The sequence below is a fragment of the Falco peregrinus genome, chromosome 16, assembly GCF_023634155.1.
Source record: "Falco peregrinus isolate bFalPer1 chromosome 16, bFalPer1.pri, whole genome shotgun sequence".
In the NCBI taxonomy this organism is placed as follows: Eukaryota; Metazoa; Chordata; class Aves; order Falconiformes; family Falconidae; genus Falco; species Falco peregrinus.
The window spans coordinates 6,071,681-6,093,301 of record NC_073736.1 but is presented as its reverse complement, the minus strand read 5'-3'; the positions used below and the strand labels follow the sequence as shown (position 1 = coordinate 6,093,301).

At 48.1% G+C, this 21,621-nt stretch overlaps 3 long non-coding RNA genes across 12 annotated transcripts in view; 1 reads left to right on the top strand and 2 right to left on the bottom strand.

Moving 5' to 3' along the window:
* Positions 1-1,947: 1,947 nt before the first annotated feature.
* Positions 1,948-4,096, bottom strand: LOC129785772 (uncharacterized). Its single transcript, XR_008750007.1, has 2 exons — positions 3,980-4,096; positions 1,948-2,216 (listed from the first exon to the last, which is right to left on the bottom strand). It is a non-coding gene; the product is annotated as an uncharacterized LOC129785772 (long non-coding RNA).
* Positions 4,097-4,743: 647 nt separating this feature from the next.
* LOC114014194 (uncharacterized) lies at positions 4,744-13,833 on the top strand. The gene is made up of 3 exons (XR_008750005.1): positions 4,744-4,782; positions 6,442-6,583; positions 13,701-13,833. It is a non-coding gene; the product is annotated as an uncharacterized LOC114014194 (long non-coding RNA).
* The window catches only part of LOC114014193 (uncharacterized), a 25,961-nt gene continuing 10,940 nt past the window's right edge, over positions 6,601-21,621 (bottom strand). For 3 of the 10 annotated variants that reach the window (XR_008749995.1, XR_008750000.1, XR_008749997.1), the window contains exons 3-7: positions 16,050-20,516; positions 14,804-14,883; positions 11,652-14,485; positions 11,354-11,549; positions 8,047-9,427 (exon numbers count right to left, since the gene is read on the bottom strand). This is a non-coding gene — a long non-coding RNA (uncharacterized LOC114014193). Of the gene's footprint in view, positions 9,428-11,353; positions 11,550-11,651; positions 14,486-14,803; positions 14,884-16,049; positions 20,517-21,621 lie in introns of all 10 variants that reach the window. The other 7 variants (XR_008750004.1, XR_008749998.1, XR_008749999.1 and 4 more) reach the window with 7 other exon arrangements.

The following is a 21,621-nucleotide window of genomic DNA, read 5'->3' as shown; positions in this document are numbered from 1 at the left end:
CTTTTGGGCCACTTCTAGGGGCTTTTAAGGGGGCTAAATCCATCCCATCTTCCAACTGACCTGCTTTCACATAAACCTGGCTCAAGGTTGATGCAGGTGCTCTTGCCTGGTTTGTGATGCCACGTATACAGTGCATCCATAGTCTATTCAGTTGGTGGGGACCCTTATATTGGCGTGAAATGCCCTGATGAAAATCATCGGCATGAAAGCATCCTCTGAGGAAGAATGGTGGCACTTACATATACAAGGGGTTAAATAAAAATATCAATGTGACACAGCCATGAAATGACATGTCCATGTCCCAGCCTGAAACACAAGCAGAAGCCCTGACACCCACCCAGGCAGCCCCGAATCTTTCTGCAGGTTGAAATCAAAGACTTTTTCAGAAAAGAAGGAATACCTTCGTATCAGAACTGCCATAAAATGCTACTGTGAGTTGAAGGTGGCTGGTTCTGTGCATTGCTGAAATCAATCAGATTTATCAAGAGCAAACAAGTTTTTATTGTCTTATTATGTCCCTCAGTGGATCTTCCATCCCTTTGACAATAAAAACAGCACAACCCTCCCAGGTGAGAAAACTGCAATATCACAAGCCCTTCACAGCAAAACAGCATGACCCAGGTCAGAGAAAAGTATCTCCTTTCTCTGTTTGCTGCTTGCTCATTTCTTTTTCATTGATTTAGCGCTGGGAAGAGCTGCCCCGATGCCCGACATGCTAAAATATCAGTTTAAGGGTAGATCTTTGTGTGCCTGGTCTCACTCTCAAATCCTCACCCCCTGTGAAATTTTGTTCAAAGCAGTTTCTCTTAGAGATTACGGCTTCTTTTGAAGCGTAACAGGTAAATGTTCGCCTCCGCAGCACAGGCTGCAGCCCAGGTGAGCAGGAGCTCAGTGGAGGGGGAGTCACGGCCTCAGACTTAGACGCACCAAGGGTTCTGCAGGACTTTGAAACCGCAGCAGAAAGAGCCTAGGGTATATTCTATATAACAATGCTGCTATCTGCTGGCTGTGCTTTGCTAAAACATTGAATACTTTGCTCTAGAGGGCAGCTGGTACTTAGGTTCGGGTGCTCAGTCAGAAGCAGCACCTGAAGAAGGGTTCTGCTCCGCTGCTGCAACTTGGGGCACCGGCAGGACAGCCAAGGGGCTAAAATAATAACATTATGAAACTATGGAAGAAGTAAAACATCCAGTGGGCTTTGAAGCTCATATTCTAGGAATGGGGAACATTTAAAATGAAATTTCTAAAGTGAATTTCCCATCAATCCAGTTCCCGTCTGCTTGTTCAATGCCTGATCCTGCAAAAGTTGTGTGGGAGTTCTACAATACTTACTGCACCATCTGCTTGCAAGGCCCGGCAGGTTTTGCGATCCGGGCGCAGGGACCACGGAAGCCCAGCCGGCTCTGCCAACGGCCTGCGTTACGCTTACGGATGGAGAAGCTGGCGAAGCATCGTCGGTGGAGCCAGGGCACATCCCTGTGACGGCAGCCTGGGAACCGGCAGCGCCCACAGCTTCCTCCAGCCCGTCCCGTGGAATTCGTGTGCTGTACCAGTTCTGAGTCAGCCGAAAGCTCACCCATCATCAGATGGCCATAAAGACGTCTCCCGGCGTTGGCCAAGGGTGTTCAAGCTCATTTCCTTTCCTAACCATAGAACAGAAACCAGCATCACATAAAGCCCACGTATATGATGTCTGCACCGATGTGATATTTCCGCCTTTGCTTTCAAGGTAAAGCGAACAGCATTTGGGTAGGGCTTTTCCATCCCTCAGAAAAAATGGTATTTACAACTATTTGCATTAGAGGCACTTCACAGGTGTTTTAATTCTAAGTCTTTAATCTTAGCCTTCAGATCCATTTAATTTGCTGGTGTTTTGATTTGCAGTAACAGACATAAATGAGATTATCTATCCCCTGAGATAAGCTGTCAGAGGCAAATGCTGAAGAATTGGGCTCTAAAAACATTTTAATATGCTCATGTTGCAAACCCTGAGATGGAGCCAGAGATGAACATAGATTAGTGTGAGCCAGGACTCGGGTCTCAGACACGACCCGCCGTGTGAGAAGGACCTTCAGGCTGAGGCACAGAGCTGGTCCCATGCTCGCAGGCTCACCTTCTCATTTCGAAAGGACCCATGAGGGCAGGAGGAACCACCTTCACAGTGCGCAAGGGAAGTGTGCCGAGTGCTGTGAGGCTCGACATTTTTCTTTTTTAACCTTAAAAAAACAGGAGAGACAAGAATGGGTGAGCCTGGGATGCTGTTTCTGGGGGGAGGGTTGGTTCGGAAGGGACAGCTGTGGAGTCAGTGTGGAATTGCATCAGGGTTATATTTTCCTATTGAAAATTGTTTGCATTTTTCTTCTGGAGAAAAAAAACACAAGTTTGAACAATTTTTCTGTTATGTTTCTAATGGAAAGTCATCTTGTTGGGGGGAAAGGAGGTTAGTTCCAGTTTTTCACTCACTGTAGAAAATAAAGGTCTGAAAACAGTTACATCGCTTTTTGTCTTGCATAAGACATAGATGTCCCAAGGGCCTCCACCTTGGAAATTTATTTTTAAGTTACATATTTATTTTATTCTTGTAAATAAAAAAATACTCCACTGACCCTTGGCTATTTATTTGCTATTTCTGGTTCTTGTGACCCTTTAGCTTTATTTTTTTCATCTTTGTGTTTGCATCTTCCTTCTTTTCTTATCTTGTGCCTGCCCCAGAGGCTTATTGCTGCTTTGGCAACATGCTAACGTGTTTAGGAATGATAAGACATCTAATTAATAGTTTAATTTGCAGTACAAGGTCTTAATAGCTTATTAAAGGAAATACATTCAGAAAATTCTTTCCCTTTTCTTGCACTGGTACAATGTGATTTACCAACAAATGACAAAACAGTTCTCAACAGCATTTGGACTTTCAGTAAGGAAAGTGGTGCTGGATTTGTGATTTCATGGGGGATTTTGCACCACTAATGCTACTATTTTTGTTGTTGTCATTTAAAAACAATTTAACAGGTCAACACAAGCAATTGCAGAGGAACAATATCGCTGTGGTGTGGCAGTCGGGAGCCTGACGAGCCTGAAAGTGGAATTAAGTAAAACTGCCATCTCTACTTCTGCATATAAACAAGTCCTGGGGGAAGGTAAACTTGCTCTTTAAGAGGCTCCAGCTGAAATGTCAGGTCGTGCTGCGCCGGGGCGGCTCAGCTGCTCGCACGCTCCGATCCTCCCCGCTCCTTTTTCGCTAATATCTGTTAAAACAGATTATTTTTATATGAAGGCACCCTTGGCTTACAAACTCCAGCAGCAGCGGGGACCACCTATAAACTCTCTGGATCCCTCTTGCTTTTAGCCGTAAGAAACGCGGCGTGAAATCCCGCTTCGCAGGCAGAGAGCAGAGGGAAATCAAACGGAGCTGTGCCGCTTCGCTGCAGCTCGGATTCCCCAGGCCGCCGTGTTTTTCCTCTGACCCACACAAAGATTTCTTTCTAAATTTATCACAGTGTTCATCGGCAGTCCCACTTAGTGGCAGATTATGAGGCTGGGCAGGCAGGGCCCATTCAAATGAGGGCAGGGGAGCCTGAAAAAACACGCAGGGGATGGCGCAGCCGACGAGGCGAGGGCAGGGGGTGGAGGGGGAGCAGGTGCAGCCCCCGCACAGCGCCCACCAGCCTCGCTGCTCCAGATTATCCTTGCGCGGAGCCCAGGAGGCTCGAGGCGGTGGGAGTGCTGCGCCGAGATGGCAGCACCCCAGCTCCTGGCTGGGTCCAGCGAGGGTTGCTGGTCTCTGGAGGCCACAAGTGCTGGCACCGCTGGGGAATTTCCACTGGGCTGCAGAGAGAGCTGCTGGCCTCGGCATGGGTCGCAAGGCGAAGCAGCACTGGGCTGCAGCAGTGCGTGCTGGAGCGGGCGTCTGTGCAGCATCCCCACGCAGCTGAGCATCCCTCAGGGCCCCCCCGAGACCTCTCGTGTCCCCCCCACTTCATACCTGCTCATCCTGGCTCCGGCAGCATTCGGCACCCCCGGGCGGGAGGTGTCACTGGGACCAGAGCTGTGGGTTTGTGCCCCGTGGAGCCCCACAGCGAGGACACAGCCTGGCTGAGCCACCTGCCATGGGGGTGTGGGTGCTGGAGGGGTCAGCTGCACGCTCTGTGGAGGTCAAGCCCTACCCGGGGAGTCCCCTCCGTGTTTGGGATCACACCGGGAAATGATGCGGTTACAAGGACGGCCTCACTGAATGGTTGACTAGCGCAATTTTCTTATGTGCCTGTCAGCAAATCAGTCCAGCTGTGCTGCACCCAGCTTCCGTCCGCTAAATGGGGGTGATTATTCCCCTGCTTCGTGAGAGGGAGTGGGAATGGTACCCAGGAATGACTGGGGGGGCTGGAAGGAGGCCACGGAGCTGCGTAGGGGCTGCGGCCCTGGAAGGAACGCGTAGCGTCTGAACATCAACCTTCAGAAAGTACTTGCTCCTCCTGCTGCTTTTTCACTGAAGAAAACCACGAAACAGATCTGTCTCTCCCGTGCAGGATTTTAAAAGATTTTTCCACAATTCCCTGGGTCGGGACAGCCCAGGGCCGAGGGGAAAGAAGAGGACGTTGCCGGGAAAAGGCACCGTGGGGGTTGGGGGGTGCCCGGAGCGAACCCCTCGCCCCTCGGCCGCACCCCCCCCCCGCGGGGCCACGCTGCCTCCTGGGAGCTGTAGGCAGCGCGGGGTGACCTTGGCTGCGCGGCGCTGCGCCGGGCCGGGCCGCCTCCGCCGGGAGCCGCGGGGATCTGCGCGCCGGGCAGGTACGGCGGGGGGCGGGGCCGGCCGCGTGCCCCCTGCGCACCGCGCGCTGCCCGCTCCGCGCCGGGCGGCGGGTCCCGGGGGGCTGGGGCGGGCAGGGACAGGGACGGGCAGGGACAGGGGACGGGCAGGGGACGGGCAGGGACAGGGGGTGGACAGGGACAGGGGACGGGCAGGGACGGGCAGGGGACCGCAGGCTCCCCCAGCCACCGGCACCCTGGCTTGGGGAGGGGCTGGGGCAGGGGCTGGTGGCTTCAGCACGACCCCCCTCTCCCAGGGCTGCTCTGTTCCCCCAGAGTGCTGCGGATGATTTAAAATAAATACATAAATAATAAAATAATAATTATTATTATCAATAATGATAATAAAAATCATAAAATCATCATAAAGGCATTATTAAACATCATAAAATCATCATAAAATACGTCATAATGTAATAAAATCTGTAACAATAATATAATAAAATATATCCTAATAAGAATATATCATCATCATCATGGTAATGATGACAATAACAGTAACAGTAATAACAGTAATAATTGTAATAATAATAGTGGTAATAATAATAGTAATAATAAAGAGAAGAAGAAGCAGCCAATTCTGTTACGCTTGAACAAAGCGCTCCACATGGGAAAAATCTGGAGCAACTCTGCCCAGGCTCCCTCCTTCCCAGTGGATAAGTGGGAATGCCTGTCCTAGGCCAAATGGGAATAGCGGGTGGGATTTCAGGAGTCTCTCATTTCTGCGGGAACACAAGGCCACGGGGGTTGGAAGTGGCTGCTTCACAGCCGCGTCTTTTCTCTGCTTTTATGTTTAGAGACAATTGCTCCATATAGCACTGTAACTTCCACGCGATGGATTGTTACGTTCTTGCTCTTTTTTTTTTTTCCCTCTCTCAGAATATATGCTGTAGTTTCTGTCTGTAGACTGTTTTAATGGCAAGGTGGCTGAGACAAAGTTTACTCAATAAACTTACTTTTCCCCTTGAGCAGCTTTAGCTTAGATAAACGAGCTTTAAAGTCCTGGTTTAGCGTGGGACCAGGACTGTTTACCATTCATCATTGTTAGTTAATTGCTATTTGGTTAAATATTTGGTTTGTATTAAGTTCATTTATGCTCTTTTCTTAAAAAATAACAAATAAAGGTGTGTTTAGTAATGTGGCAAAAAGCTTTCTAAAGGCTTTTTAAAGATACTCCACAGCAGGGAAACTCCCTAAAGTTATTTTCTATATTTTGCATTTAAAAACCAATTTAAAATCTTACTTGTAGTTTGCTGTGCTGTTATTTGTGATCAGCCAAGCTAAAGCAGCAAGGATATTCACCTGTTTTCTGTAGCGACTGCAGACTTCCCGTCTTCATTATCAGTTTAATTCCTAATTTCAAAAAGAAAAAAAAAATACAGGTTACATCATTCTTTAAATCCACAAATCCAACTGATGGCCTGCAGACTGGCTGTGTGCAGTGTCCCAGGGCAGTGCAGTGCAAAGGAAGGAGTTTTGGAAAAGGTGCTGCCGATGGACTTAATTTAATGCACTTACCTAGCAGCCAGCATCAACACTCCTGCTTCCCCACCCCATCCACCCCCGGGGGGGTTTCAGTGAGCTGCAAGGACGAGGATCTGCATTTCAGGGTGAAGTCTCAAAGCAGCTGTTTGCTTTCAGGTGCCAGGATCCCCCTCCCTGCAGAGGCGAAGGGCACTGGCTGCCCACGAGCATCTCCGCTGCGTGGGGCATGCACAGAGCCCGGCCGGCGGACGGGACCTCACCGGGTCGTTGGAAAAGACGTTGCGGTGCTGGCTGAGAGGTGGGTCAGGTCGGGACATGAAGAGGGGGAGCCCCGGGAGAGACTGGGAGCAGCTGAGAGCTCCCATGGCAAGCGGTAGCGGGCTGGAGTCGGCTGCTGCGGGACACTCGGTGCCCTGTGCGACCCTCTGCGCTGCAACCCCCCGTGTCCTGCAGCAGTGACCCAGTTGTTATACGAACAAGGGTTTAATTTTGCAACTTTAATTCTTAACAGGTTTAAATTTCTTTTGCCCAGACGTGTTCTCATACACCGCCTGTTTGACAAAATACTTCTTACCTACATTATCAGTTGCTAACGAAGTGTCCTGCGGCCGCGTTCACGGTCCTTTTGAGAATTTGTGCTCAGGATAATTCCCTTTCTTAGTATCGCTCTGTCAGCCTGGAGCAGGGTTTTACAAGCCGGCATTGCCCTGGCTGGCCCTGCTGAGCCCTCACCCCGCCTGCCCTCTGAGACGAGCAGGCAAGGCAAGTAACACGGAAGGGTGTGTTAATGCTAAGGGCAGCAAAGGCCAGCACGGGTAGTTACCCACGATAAAATTACCATCACAAGCCAAGGCCCTTTGCACGACAGAGGGATCCATCCCGAGATGGAAGCTCTGCCAGAAGTGACTTGTGTACCAGCTCCTGCAAGGAGAGAGGCTGGAGCGGTGCTGGTCCTCTCTTTCTGTCTTCTGCAGATACTTTGCCTGTGACTTTTTTTCTGCCGGCAGTAATCATTCCGCACATATATTCAGTTTAGCGATGGTAACGTGGGTTATCCCCTTGGAGGGGACAGAAGCTCCTATCCCTTGCTGTCAAAGGCAAAGACGTGGGTTCTCATCCACGGTCCTGCTGTAGGTGTTACCAGCACTTCAGCCTCAACTGTTCTAAAACCATCAGAGAAACAGAGGAACAGGAAACAAATTGCATTAAAAGTGCTTTGGAGGAAGGGCTTACCATGGAGATGGAAAGTCGTTTTTTGGTTGGGTTTTTTTTTTTTTTCCCCCAGGCTATTAGAAGGCAGTAGGTCCTTCTCAAACAAACCTGTGTGGTCTTAATAACACAATCTCTGTCTCTCGTTCTTTGCGAGGGTCCGAAGCTGTAAGGTTTGTGGGCTTTCACAGTTTCCATCACTGCCATTCTGTCCGGTCATTGCCTGACTAAATCTCCAGCCTCGAAGCTCACCAGGACATTAACGCTGGGCCACCCAGAGTAGCTCCTTCCCAGTGTTACCTAAGCGTGATAGATTTCCCCATCTCGTGGTCTCTGTGAAACAGGTTTACAGAAGGAAGCTTTTGTTCTTTTTGCTGTAGGAATTACATTCGTATCCTGGGAAAGAAATATCTGCCTTTAAACTGTGACTTTGCATTTCTTTTATGGTGCTATACTTTCTCACCTGGCCCCACTTTCATGTGGTGGCCCTTCCACAGCATACCAGTCAGCCGGCCATTTCCATAATGCACAGATAGAAGGAATCACGTAGGCTTCGCACCCTTGCAACATGTTTTAATGGTGTGGTTTTCAGTGCTGGCTATACTGGGCTGTGACATGAGTAGGAACTGTTCACATACAGTATAAAACGTCTCTCTGGTGTGTTTACCTGGCATCCTACAGTTTCACAGTGTTCTGTGACCATGGAGCGTCACGCTGCCTGCTCAGTACAGTTCGTCACGTCAATGGAATGATGCAAATATAAGAATTAGTCCTGCCCTGCTGAGACTGCACAAATCCATCATGCCAGGAGCCAGCCTTTCATGGCACCCGTGGGGAGCACCCAGGGAAGGGCACCCAGGCATGGCAGGTAGCTACGGTCCTTCCCACACCCTGCAGCCAGCTCTCCGCAAACTTCTGAGTAACACCATCACTTGAATATGTGCGTTTAGGGTTGTGTTAGGGTTTTTTTTTAACCTATCACTTTGAACAAAATCTAAATTTAATCAGGTAATTTTTCCCCAGCCACTGCACATCATGAGATCATTCCTTTACTCCTCACTGTTTTACCATGGATGTGCCTCGCTGATTTTCTATCATCTCCATTGCCAGCTCACTATGTACTCATTTTCCACAGTGTCTGCAAACAGGTTGAATGCTCAAGAAACTCCCAGCACCCTGGCCCATTTTGGGCCATGTACATTTGGGCATCAAGCGCTGCAGTTTTCATCTGTACTCAAAGTTTGGTGCAGGCAGTGAACTGTCCTCCCAAGGCAGCTGTCATCTTGGACAAGCTCATTTTAACCTCAGCATTTCAAGGCTGGAATGGCTTTACCCAACCCAGATTTCATCCCCAGGGGTGGCGGGTTTGGTGTCGAGGCTGTGCTCACCCTCCACCCTTATACACGTCTCACCTGTAGCTGCAGTGGAGAGGCGCAGAAATGCTCCATCTCCAGCAAAGGAGCTGCAGATCTCCAAAAAGACGTTACAGAAAGCTTCTGTTACATCTCACAGAGGGAAATGCTAAAGAGAGAGGCTGAAAAGCAAACCCCCAGGATGCCGGAGCTCCCAGGAGGTAGCCCTGATGAAAGAGCATGGTGTCAGAGGGAAGATCGGGATTTACGTCTCAGTCATTCTTGGCTCATTCAAGTGCACATCTGGTGGCCTTATTTTCACCCGTCATATCCAGTTTGCTTCCCTGTATTCCCCCTGAGCCCACCCTATCGATGATTGAAATGGGGTACCCTAAATGCCAGAAGACACTTCCCTGCACAAACTCCCATTCCACAGACTCCTGAATCAGTATCCTGGATCTTTTACCCTGCCATGGACGTATCTCTTCAAAAGCCGAACATCCTACAGATATGGGCAGAAACGCCAGACAGCATTTTCAAGAGGAGAAAAGCTCTGTTCCTGGGTTATAGTCGGTTGGGGACTGTAGGAAAACAAACACAGAGTAACAAGTTTAATGCACATGCTGCTGTTGGAATCACCGCTTCCCTTCCCATCCCAAACCCAGACAATTCTTTGTGTCTTTGCACGGGGAAGCAGAATTACCACCATCCACCAACATCCTTTTTGCTCCTCACTCACACCCTGTTCCCCCATGCTCTGCTTGCTTTGGCTGCTGGTCCCTGACGGTTCACAGCCCATCACTGGTGCCCATCACATCTCCTGGGCAACCCTGTTCACATGTGGATAATTCTCGCTAGCTCACTTACACCAGCCTTTACTCTTCTATGCAATTCTTTGCCTCAGAGATGAAACTAACCCCTTTAGTACTGTTGTGCAATACCAAAATGAGTGTGGAAACCACGTTTGTAGGTTTACAAAAGATTATAGATGTGTTTTCTGTCCTCCTTCGTGTGTGAGATGACACACTCGATGCAAAACTAATTGGAATTGAAGTCTTGGTGCCTCCGTGCAACCAGGAATATCATAGTTACGGTGTAGGACAGTCACTGACTGCATAGAAATTACTTTTCTTCTACAAAGAATCCATTCAATAATAATTTTAGAATCTATGTCTTTTTCATTATTTAAGATATATTCATCTCTTCCCCTTATCTTGGTTTTAAAGACTTTATGAGAATCTGTTGCATCTCTTGGATTTTGATCTCGCTCTTTAGTTTCTCAGTGCTGCTAGTTTCGTGTACAAGCGCAGCGAAGGCTTGTGAAAAAAAAAGCCAGCAAAGTCTTGTAAAACCTTCCTAACAATTTAGGTTTCAGGATATTGGAAGGCCTGTTCCTCTCCTGAGGAACAGCAGAGGTTACGATCCACTCGTGATGCCATGGCACCTCCTGAAGAGTGGCAACTGTGAAATCCTGCAAGACTGTGTAAATGTCCGAGGCATTTGTTCTTTCCTCTCATGGCACCAGCCGTCCTCCCTCTCCGTACGAGAGAATTCCCACGTAGGCAGAGGGTCCGTACAGTCAACTTTCTTTTTCTTGGATACAATTAAACTGAACGCTGTCGTACAAAAAATATTTCGTAAAAACGGCCGTCAAAGGACCTCATGCTGCTGTGCAACGCACTCAGTGGGAGGCTGTTTGCAGCTGTTCCTTCATTCTCTCGTCAAGTGCTCCACGGCAAAATTAGATGAGCTGTGTTAGCGGTGGTGCTCCCATCTCCTGGAGCTGCTGGGTTTGTGTCCCATCCACCGTTCTCCCGTTGCCAAGGAGCTGATCGTACTGCTGAGAGCCAGGACTGTGCCTGAACTGCTCCGGCACTCCTGCTCTTCCTCTGCCTCCTCCCCACCTCCCACTCGGCCTCTGCCAGAATTGCACCAGAAGTGGTGATCCCGCAACCACCACCTCGCTTTTGGGTGGGGGTTTTTTGCGCTTTCAGGCAACGGGGATGCGCACGTGGACAATCCCAGTGGTGGGACTGTAGGTTCGGCTGTGACAAGCAAGGTGTTACTACCACAGGGTGACAGGCACCTCTGCAAGATAACTAGGGTTGCCATGGTTACAGATGGAAAATAGGGCTATGGGTTAACTCGGGCCAGTGTCGCATGAAGCACAACATCCCACGTCATTTCACGCACACCTGAGACAGTGCAAGCCGGAGCGGTGGCCACCATAACGCTCCCATCCCCCGAGTGCCCACCCAGCCCTGAGTTTGTAGGTTAAACTTCCCAAAACTTCCCAAAGAGGAATCAGGGATGGAATTGGGGTTGGAGTAAAGCAGCTTCCCACAAGACTCCAGCAGAAAGAGCCCGTCTCAGCCCTGTGACCCCTTATTTGTTACTTTTTGGTACACCCCAGATTTCAAGACCTTATGTAAGCTCTGATTTTTGTGAGCATTCACGCTCTGAATATTTAAGAGGAATTCTCAGAGCCAGGCATGCGCCTCGCTCACCTCTAGACTGGCAGCATCTTGGAGGCAAAGCAGATGACAGCTTCAGCTGGACCAGTGGTCTGGAGCTGATACAGACCCTGATGGAGCAGCCGGTGAGGCAACATCGCTGGTGGTTCTGAGCGTCCCCAGAACATCATCATCTTCAGGACTTGGTGAAAATGAAAACCTCCCAGGCAAAGAAAGGACTAAATGCAGCCTGGAGTGGAAAAAAAAAAATGAAAAAAGAGAAAAAAAAAAGAAGGGAAAACAAGGAGGAAAAATCCCAAGAGTTTCTGCCCCAAGCAGAGCTGTTACTCACAGGTGGTTTTGGAAGCTCCATGGAATCACTTTGGGATGCTGCTATTTCTCTTTTACAGTGAGCAGCAGCACCGGACGGCAGTGCCAAAGCCTGAGGACAGTTTCTGCCGGGCTGATTCCTGCACAAGCTATCACTGTTTCCCAAAGAGAGAAAGTTCAGGTGCACAGGTATTGATGCAGAGGACGTAAAGGGCTGCTGGAAAGGTCACCCTTGGCTTTTGAAGCATGGCATCCCTCATTTTGATGGTCCAGCCCTAAGGAAGGGACAGTGTGGGAACAGATCTGAAGAACAGAGGCTCGTGTCCAGGGCAAACAAATGGTGTTCACACTATTCAGCTCTTCATAATATGGCTGATCTTTGGTGTCTTGTTCAAAATACCTATTTAAAGATGTCTTAAAAGTTTCTATCTTTATCACAGTATACTCTTATTGGGGTTTTTTGGGGGAAAAATAGTATTAGAAGCTGGCTTAGAGGCTTAAAACCAGTCCTTGCCATTTCTTAGGTGCTGGCTGTTCTGGCCAGCTGAGAGCTAATCCTCAGCTCTCCTTTCCCCTTTAAAGGAGTAAAATAATACAGTCGTGTACGGGCTGAGAAGGAGCTGTTGTGTGTGTTGTCTTTTTTTTTTTTTTTTTTTTTTAAAAAAAAGGAAAATAGTTGGCAGGAACATGAGCAAAACTGAAAGTATTTTCATCTGTTTTGTTTTGTAATGCTCAATGTTTTGATTTCTACTTTACGAATTATACAAAAGGAATCACTCAAAACAATGGTCTCCTATTTTAGAAAGGGGGGGGGTGGAATCTACAGTGGGACTAATGTGACTAATCAGAATTGTCCAAGTAAGAAAAATATCAAAATACCTTGAAAAATCACAATATCTTTTTTCATAGGGAAAAAACATTGAAAAATTCACTCCCTAATTGAGATTTGTTTGCAAAATAATTCCAGGCTGGGAAGAGCAATCAACTCGTGCATAAAAATATTTTTGAGATTAATTTTTATTTTGTTAAAGGTAGCTTGGATTTTAGAACTTTAACTAGTGTTTTTTAAATTATTATTGCTGTGTAAGTACAAAATATCTGTCCTGACTTTTAAACTGGTGTGTACCTTTGTTGTATGAAAGGCTCCAGAAGAAAACTGACCAAAAAGATGCAGTTTAAAAAAAATAAACCTTGGCAGTTTGAGGAGAAAGCAGGAAATAAGTTTCTTCTTGCTCCCTCTTTTTTACAAGCATTTTTAAAAGGTAATAGCTTCAAATTTTTTAGAAGCATCTAGAAGTCTCAGCTAAGACCCAGAGGCCAGCGTGGCTCAGTGCTGCAGAAGCAAAGATAGTTTATCCTGGGCCAAAATAACGTACATCCCAGTTTCCAGGCTGACAAGGCAGTGTTAAAGCTCAGCCAGGACCTGCCAGCACCGCACCCGGCACGGACGGCACAACGCCACGGCACCGGTTTGTTCAGCCGAGCCGATGAAGTCACCCCGACTAATTTTCGGTAATAAGCATTTCCAGAATTTTTTTCAGATAAGACGAAATAATTTGTGGCATCAAGTTTTAAATATTCCGGGTGTGTCTTAGCAGCCGATGCTTAATGTTGAGCTGGAGGCAGGCGTGGTGCTCGCTCCGTGTGTGTCTGGCAGCTCCTGGGCACTCGTGGGTGCTGTGCTGGAGGTGGGAGTGGGGACTGAAGCGATTCCTATGAATCACAGCAGATTTCCCAATCTCTCACTTGTGCTTATGAAAGCAGGCACTCCAGGCAGGGGCTGGCAGGCACATGCATTCGATGAGATGTGCCCTCGCACCCACGGGTGTTCCCAAGCTCGGCCAAGCCTCTCCGCACACACACGGCAGCAGCACCTTTCTGTAGGTGCATCCGATAACACAGTGGGCAAAGGGAGGAGGTCTGCTCTCGGATGTGTCCAAGGCAGCTAAACAAGCTGCTCAGGAAATTCTAAACCCATTTTTCCTCCGTTTCTTCATTTCCCAAATGGAAAATATTGTTTTCTCATATGAACGTTGGTGAAACTTTTCATGGGAGATTTTCTTGTACCCAGGGTGTAACTCCGGGGAGCCGGGAGGTGACAGCAGCACTGACAACCGGGGCAGCCAAAACCTCTGCTAGAACATCAGCTGGGATATGGAAGACTGCAGCTGCAAGACTGTCTGCTGTGGAGATCAAAGCAGGGATGTGCAGGCGAATTTCTGTCAGCCCAGCTGAGCGCCCACCAGCCCAAAGGTACCAGCTGTTCCGTGGTGCGTCTTCCTCGTTTTAATTAAAAATACAAAAAGCAAGCCCCAAATCCTGGATCTGCCTTTCAGTGCAGAGTCTCAAAAATGTAAAAGGCAATCTTTTCTGATGAGCTGTTAAGTGAAAATGCTGTTTACTGAAGTGACAGTCCTGCTCAGAAATAAAACGTATTTTTCAGACACACACCCTCTCCCTAGCTCCCTTTTCCTTGCACTGTGCTGCCCAGCACACCCAGACCCCTGTCACCACGCAGTGCCACCTGCCAGGCTGGTGGCCCTGGACGTGATGCTGTTGGCATCTCAGACCCTGCCCTCTGTGATGGCTGCGCCCTAACATTTATCGGGGCTTGTTTTATTTTTTCCTAAAACACCTGAACGGGTTCAGTCAGACATTTCAATGAAATTTGTGCTGTTCCCCCTGTCCCTGCGAGAGAGTTATTCCTCAGTTAGGTAAATCCAAGATATGGAAGGAGTGTTTGATGGATTTTTCTTTACCAGCTAGAAGGTCTTTCAGTCGCTGGCTCCTTCTCACGGCAGCAGCGATGTGCGCAGCTCAAGCAGAGGGGCCCTCGTGCTCACCTACTGATGGCTACTACAGAAATGAAAAGACATAGCATTAACTCCTGGTTTCTGATAAAAATAAGTTGTTATAGGTGAAGCAGTAAGTTTTCTGGCTAAATGTTTAAATTGGTAATTAATATACATCCTTTAGGGTGGAAAAAGTAGTTGTTTTCCATAGTTTCATGGGCTTTACAGGAGAAATAAACTACCGTAGTTTGGAAAGCAGAGGCTTAAATACGTTATTTCACACTAAACATTTTGTAATTCTGCGTATGAGGTAGCAAGCCAGCAATCTGTGTGATATTGTCCAGAGGAAATAAAGCCAATAGGGATTTATGGCAGTTCTTACGGGATGTGCTGCTGCACAGCACCGCTCCGGGGGGGTTCAGTCGCACCAAGCAGCTCTGGCACATCACCGAGCTCCCGGGGCTGCCGGTATGAAGAGGGGTGATGTTTAAATCTTCAACCAGCAAAGCACATGTTTCCCAAACCCTGTTTTGCAGCAGTTCAGTCTGGTTTTGCTAACTGGGCAGAGCAGATTGCCAGGGCCGGGCGGCGAGTTAAGCCTGTGCCGCCGGGCTGGAGCCGGCAGCCGAAGGGCGTCGAGGCGGGACGCTGCTGTTGCTGCCGTCACTGCCGACCCTGCCGTTACTGCCATCGCAGGACGGCGTGTTCCTGGGGTTACACAATAACGGGCAGCGTGTGCCCCCCAGCCCCGCTGCTGCCACAGTGGGCACCGATATCCCCCTTTCCATTCACAGCCTCTGCGTCCCCCTGTGAAATGGGAAACCTTGAAAAAGTGTGGCTGTAATTAGGATTAATCTATTTTTAGCAAGCTGTCTGATGCCCTGTCCGTGCTCCATCTGAGATGTTTAATTCTATCTAGCTCAACTCTTTCTGCAGTTGCAGCCAGGATTGATAAAAAAAATTTCTTTCAACCTTGAATTTTTTTCTTTTTGTTTTGGTTGCGTATGGTTTGAATAAAACCAAAACCCACTAGTTTTTCCCCCACGCACAACAGCTGGAAAATCCAGCACTAAAGTAATGCAAAGGTTGCTGTATAAAAAAAGTTGTAAAACTTTTACTATCATTATTATTCATTTTACTATGTAGTTTGGAAACATAAGTCATAGATCAGGAATGTGTTGTAGCCTGGGCTGCACAAACAGCACAGAAGGAAAATTGCCTCTTCCAAGCTACAGTGAGTGAAAACATGCAGCGATACCGATAAGATTTTTGCTAAATTGCATCAGGACAAGACGTTAAAGACATCTATGGACAGCCAGCTGAGCACCTCATCATTTACTGCTCCCGTACTGAAATACCTGCTCTTTGTATGTTTAACCTTTTCTAATGTATTTGTAAAGGGAACTTCAAGCGAGATTAGCAGTTAGTTAGGAAAACACTGTGAAACACAGTTGGACCGAGATCAATAGATTCCCCCGTTCCACTGTGTCCCCCCCCCTGGAATGTTTGGCTTGTGCAAACAGCCCCCACGCGAGGCTGGCCGGGGGGCTGGGCGCAGGGCGGTGGGAGCCAGGGGCAGGCAGAGCCCCCCCGGGGGCCGTGTCCCTCCCCGGGCAGGGGACCGGTACCTCTGAGCGGGTGCGGGCATCGGGGCTGCCGGCGGTTTCCCCTGCGCCAGCCGTGCTCTCCTCTCCGGTGGGTGGGAAGCGTGAGGGTGGTCCGCTGCCTGGTGACTGGCGAGATGCTCTCCTTGGGGAAAAACAGGCTCCTCAGCAACACGCCGTTCTCCCCGCAAAAACACAGCAACCAGCCCAGGGGTACGTTCCGTTTTAGACGGAGGGCAGGGTCGATTTCCCTCTGCACCCCACCTGTGTGTGCATCCCCCCCACTCCGTGTATTTTAGTGACTCACGAGGCTTCAAAGTGCTGAGCGCGGAGAAGGGCTATTTCTGTGCTTCCACTGCAATCCCCGCTACCTCCGACTGTGCTGTCAGTGCACCTCAGCCATGCACAGCACCCCCGCCAGCTCTATTCTTAGCTAATAGCTGAAATAATTACTTTTGTCTCAGCGCTGTTGGCTCCTTAGATTTGGAACTGAGGAAAACCTGCAGCTCAGGGAGCCTGGCTGCTCCTGCTCCCTCTCCCAGTGTGGGCAGAGCGGCTGGGGGCTGGGGAGCTGCCTCAGGACCGCGTCTCTGTCCTTGCACTGACCAGAAACGCTGCAAGACAGCGAGCAAGGCAGAGCCCTCGGGTGAGGATGCTAAATACCTTGAACCCGGCTTCAACACAAGGCCCTAAGCTCTGCTTTGAAGCAGCTTGTATGTTAATGTGGTGCCACCTCTTTGAAAAGGATCTCAGCTCTTCCAGCTGGGATTTTCTTAAGAGTTCAACAGGGTAAATTCCAGGACTCCCAAGTTTTCAAAGGGAGGGCTAGGTTTTCACCTGCAGGCTTCCACTTCAGTGCCTTGCTTTATTGTGCGGGCTAGGTCTGCAGAAAGAATGCAAGCGTTTGATGCAAATGTGACTACCCAATGACAACAATCCCCGACAGTTCTTAGGATCAAACCCAAACCTCTGACTTTGCAGTCTTTTGATGTCCCCGCCAGCTGTTCCATCCAATTCCCTCAAACCACCCCTGAAAAGCACTACGAGAAAACCCCACCGCGCTCTTGGTGCGCAGTCCGTTGTGCATACCCAAGCAGGTGCGCGGAACCAGCTTTAAAACTGTTTCAGAAAGGGTTTTATTGCTATTTATACACCTGCCTGCTCTTCCTCCTGTTGGATGGGACCCCAGTGAGAGCAACAGCGTGTGTACACACTGGGAATAGCAAGTGCTGGTCATTTCTCTGGTACTCGCTAATGAAGCTTGTCTAGAAAAATAAACCTTTCAGGGGGAAAAAAAAAGTCTAAACCTAAACGTTTGCGTGACTCTAACTTTCCTACTGTGGTCACTGTGGAACAAAACCTGAAGCGCAGTACATCATGTAGAATATCCCTTCATGGAGTTTGGTAGCCGCATTAAGAAATATTTCTATTTTGGAGTTGCAAATTTCCAGTTTTCTGGAAATCTGCATGTCCCGGTGACTGTTAGGATAGCACAGTGAGACCGTGAATTGTCCGGTGTTGTCCACATACGTGTGAAAACTGGAAGAAGACTTCAAAGTCTTCTTTCTGTTTTTCCTTTGAAAAATGAAAGTGCCTCCTTGAAATCATTTTCTATCAATTTCCTCTAAAAGCCACACTGCTCCGGCAGTTTGTGTTTCAGGTGATGGTTACGTCTCACTAATTGACTGGGGGCCTTCTGTGCAATAAAGACTATAATTAAGCAAGAGGCTCAACTTGAGTAAAATCTGGGAGCAAGTAACTCCCAGATTTCCAGATCAGCTTTAACTCTGATTCCGGATACAATGTGGGTCAAATTATTTAATATTTAACCTTTATTTAATTCAGCCTTCCCATATGCAAAATTATATTAAATTTAAATAAGTAAACATTAAAAACTTGCCAGTTTCTTACTTAGCAAAGAGTTAAGTAAGCTGTTGGGGTTTTTTTAAGGACTATTTTCTATTGCAACATTCAGATTAAAAGGAAATTTAAAAAATCCTCTTGACTGGTGAGGGGTAGGGGAAGCAGTCCCGGCAGATGGGCTGTCGTGTTCCTCTTTCTGCTGGTATTCCTTGAATGGAACTGGCTGGGAATTCTGTGCTGAAATAAGACTTTTGTTGGAAGCCATCGTTTCACTGAGGTTAAGCGTTTTGTGAGGAAGAGGCAGCACTGACAATTTTCACATTTTGAAAAAGTAATACCGTGTCAGCATTTGAAAAACATACTATTTTGCATTTTAAAGCAACTTCCAGGACTTTTAGTTGGTAAACTGAAGAATACTGTGCTAAGCATTATTATTATTATTATTACCTTTCCCATTCCCCCATCCACCTTTGCCTGATTTTTTGCTCCTTCTGTTTACTACCAACCGCTCCCCGAGGTGATGTGCCAAGACATCATTTACAGGGATACTGAGGTCGAGGGGTTACAGATTTACAGCTGCACAGACTTGCTACGTCCCGGGCAGGAATTTGTTTGGCATAGTCAAGGCCTTTGGATTATTTGATCTCAGCTTTTAGTTAAACAGGAACATGCCCTGATTTTAACAATCGCAGCTTCCTGCATGGGAGGAAGGTGTGGCTGATGGCATTTAAACCAAAACTTGAGCCAAGGCTTTGCCAGCAGGAAGCTGAAAGTGCAGGTGGTACCACGAGGGTTTCGTTCCTCATTATAAAAGCCCAAGGACCTTCCTGAGTGGATGGCTGAGGTTATTTTGTCACCCACAATACCAAGAATGACGTGCACAAGGGTTAGATTTTTGTAACGACAGATTTCGCATCTTATTGCTATTAAGGTCATTGTAGCATGACAGCAGAAAATAGCATGGGAGATGCCAGGGGGCTGAGGATGCACCTTTATGCCCACACTTCCTCTGCTCACTGATGAATTGCTCCCGATCCTTTCAAGATGCTGAGGGAAACTGCCAGCTGGCAGCAGACTCAGTAGTGATGGCTGGGGGTTCAACCCCTCCCACCTTCCTGAAGGAATTTCCCCCCCCCCCCCCCCAACATCCAGCCTGAACCGTTCCCGTTCTAAGCTGCGATACCGTGTTATATTGTCTAGCACTATCAAAACTTTCTTTTCTATAAGCACCCATGGCACAGTTGCAGTCAGCCGTCAGGTCACCCCTCGCTTTGGAACAGAATCCTACACCAGCATTTGCACAGCGAGACTCACCTCCTCTGCCTCCAACCACAGCCATGGATTATTTCCATTTACCAAGCTTGCTTTCTAGCCCAGGTCTTTGCTTCCCCACAGTCAGTTCTGGCAAATCTGAAGTTCTGTCTCCTGCTTTCAGTTTGGAGAAAAAGCAAAAGCAACCCCCACCCCCGCCTCCAGTAACAAAACATGTACACAGGCTCCACTTAAAAGTGAAAAGCAGCCTAGATTTCTACCACGGAATCACAGCCTCTCCTTCCTTACTCCAGCTCCCAGAAAATGCCAAATCCTGGCCAAGACTGGGGGAAGATGACTTTTTGGGGCCTCATTATTCAGCTGCAAGTGCTGAAGCTTCCCATTGTGCCATGTTTTCTTAGTCATGCACTTGAGTGTTTCCCAGCACAGTGCGGCTTTTGAGTCTTCTTGGGAGTCTGAGCACCACCATAAAGCAAATACTTACCGTCGGGTAAAGGGAAAAACGTTCCATGGCTGGTGATTTTCAAATGAAAGTAAACCATGAAATAAATGCCGCCTTTCCCCTGAAAGCAACCAGAAAGATATAATTTTAAATAAATCAAAGCTCCGTTTTACTTTCTTAATATACCACAAGACTGACAAAATCGCTGTGAGCTAAAAGCACCAGTCAACTGTCCCACTTCTGAGGCTCCGAGCCTTTTATCTTGCTCCAGTGCTGTACGCAATCATGTTCAGAGCTCCGCTGGGTCTCGCGGGTCCAGCGAGATGGCCTCTGTCTCGCCTGCACAGCACCGAGGATTGTAAATCAGCTGCACGCCGATGGGGAAAACGGGGAATGCGGAAAATCCGCTCTGACCCTGCACGTTGGGAGCTTCGGAGATAACTCAGGGGTAACCGAAACCAGCACAGACAGCTTAACATCACATAAAACACCGGCCTACTTTAGCAAGTAGCACTGCTGGGTGACTCATTTAAGTAGCCATAGCGCCCTTACAATTTTACCTTCGTTAACTGAAGTAGTTAATGCTTGCAGCTTTGGCCACAAAGTGTGTATGTGAGGCTTGAAGTCCCATGGGTTTGACTGCATAAGAAACCATGTATTGCAGACCTTTTACATTGTTTGTACTGGTGTCTGACTGTTCAACTGGCAAGGGTCATCCCCCCCTTCACCCCACAGCGAGAGCCGGTGCTGCCCTCCCAGGTCCCTAGCTCATAAGATCTTTTTCTTTTTTTTTTTGTAGAATCGTATCTGAGAAACCAGGAGCTTGCAATTCTTCTCATTTGTGTCTGTGCGTAACAGGTGTCATTTTCAGTGTAGTACAGACAAATCCCAAAATAGCTCAGGCTCTTCAGACGCTGTGAAGAGAAAAAATAGTGGTTACTTCAGCTTTGGTTGTAGTGAAAAACCCAAAGCTTGCAGCCAGCTCTGAAGTCCGGAATTAAAATGGCAGATGTAGCTGTGTAGTAGCGATCTCTCTTGATTCTGTGTTTTTCAAATGGACTGCTGGCTCTCTCGCTTGCCCTTTTGTATATGCAGACTGATGCACGAACTCCCTGGTACAGTGCTGGCTCTCCATTACCTTCCCTTTGATTCTCAGATGCTGTATCTACCACTGATCCTCCTCCACATTTTCCGGTTTTGAGGCTACAAGGCAGCAGAGCGCTGCTTCCCCTGCCTGGTGCTGGAGTCGACTGAAGGCACCGGAGTTACTGCCAGGGCTGGTCTCACGGGGGAGAGACGAGGAGATGGTGCTCATCTGCAAAATTCTTCCGGCCTGGCGAAGCCTGCTGTGCTGAAATACATAGGTGTTTGTGGACTTTCTTTGACAGAGATTATTGGATTCTGGTGATTCCAGGAACGCAGTTAATAGTTCCCCTGCCTACGCTGAGCATTCTGAATCTGTGTGTGTGATAACACTTATTAATACTGCTCAGATTAAGAAGAGCCTGTAGCTTTCTAGCACTTTCAGTACCTTATCTTACACCGTGCATCTGCCCAGTGGCTGAACCAGATGCTGATCAATGTCTTGCAGCCAGCGTAGCAGGGTCTTGTGGGTCCAGCAGCAGCCTCATGCCTTAATGCCCAGAAGACCTGTGTTCCTTCACAGGAGCAGAAGCTTTTAAGTTGCCTTGTGCTTCAGGGGAGCTGCCTGCTAAGCATTTGCAAGACGTGGGCCCAAAACACATTTTATTTTAGGAAGTCAAGTAGTGGTTCCTGTCACAGAAACAGTTAATGAAAAAGCACTAACTCTCTACTGGAACGTGTGTGTGCGTGTGTGTGTGTGTGTGTTTTTGTTTTTTAGAGCCAAGAAGATTTGCTTTGGTTTTTTTAAAGCAGAAACCACCACAAAGTTGGCTGTGGTTTCAGCTGCGCTTGTTCGAGATTTGTATTGCTGACTACCAATCCTAAAAGAGTTAACCTAGTAAGTATGACTCAGAAGCAGAGAAGGAGATGCGAGGC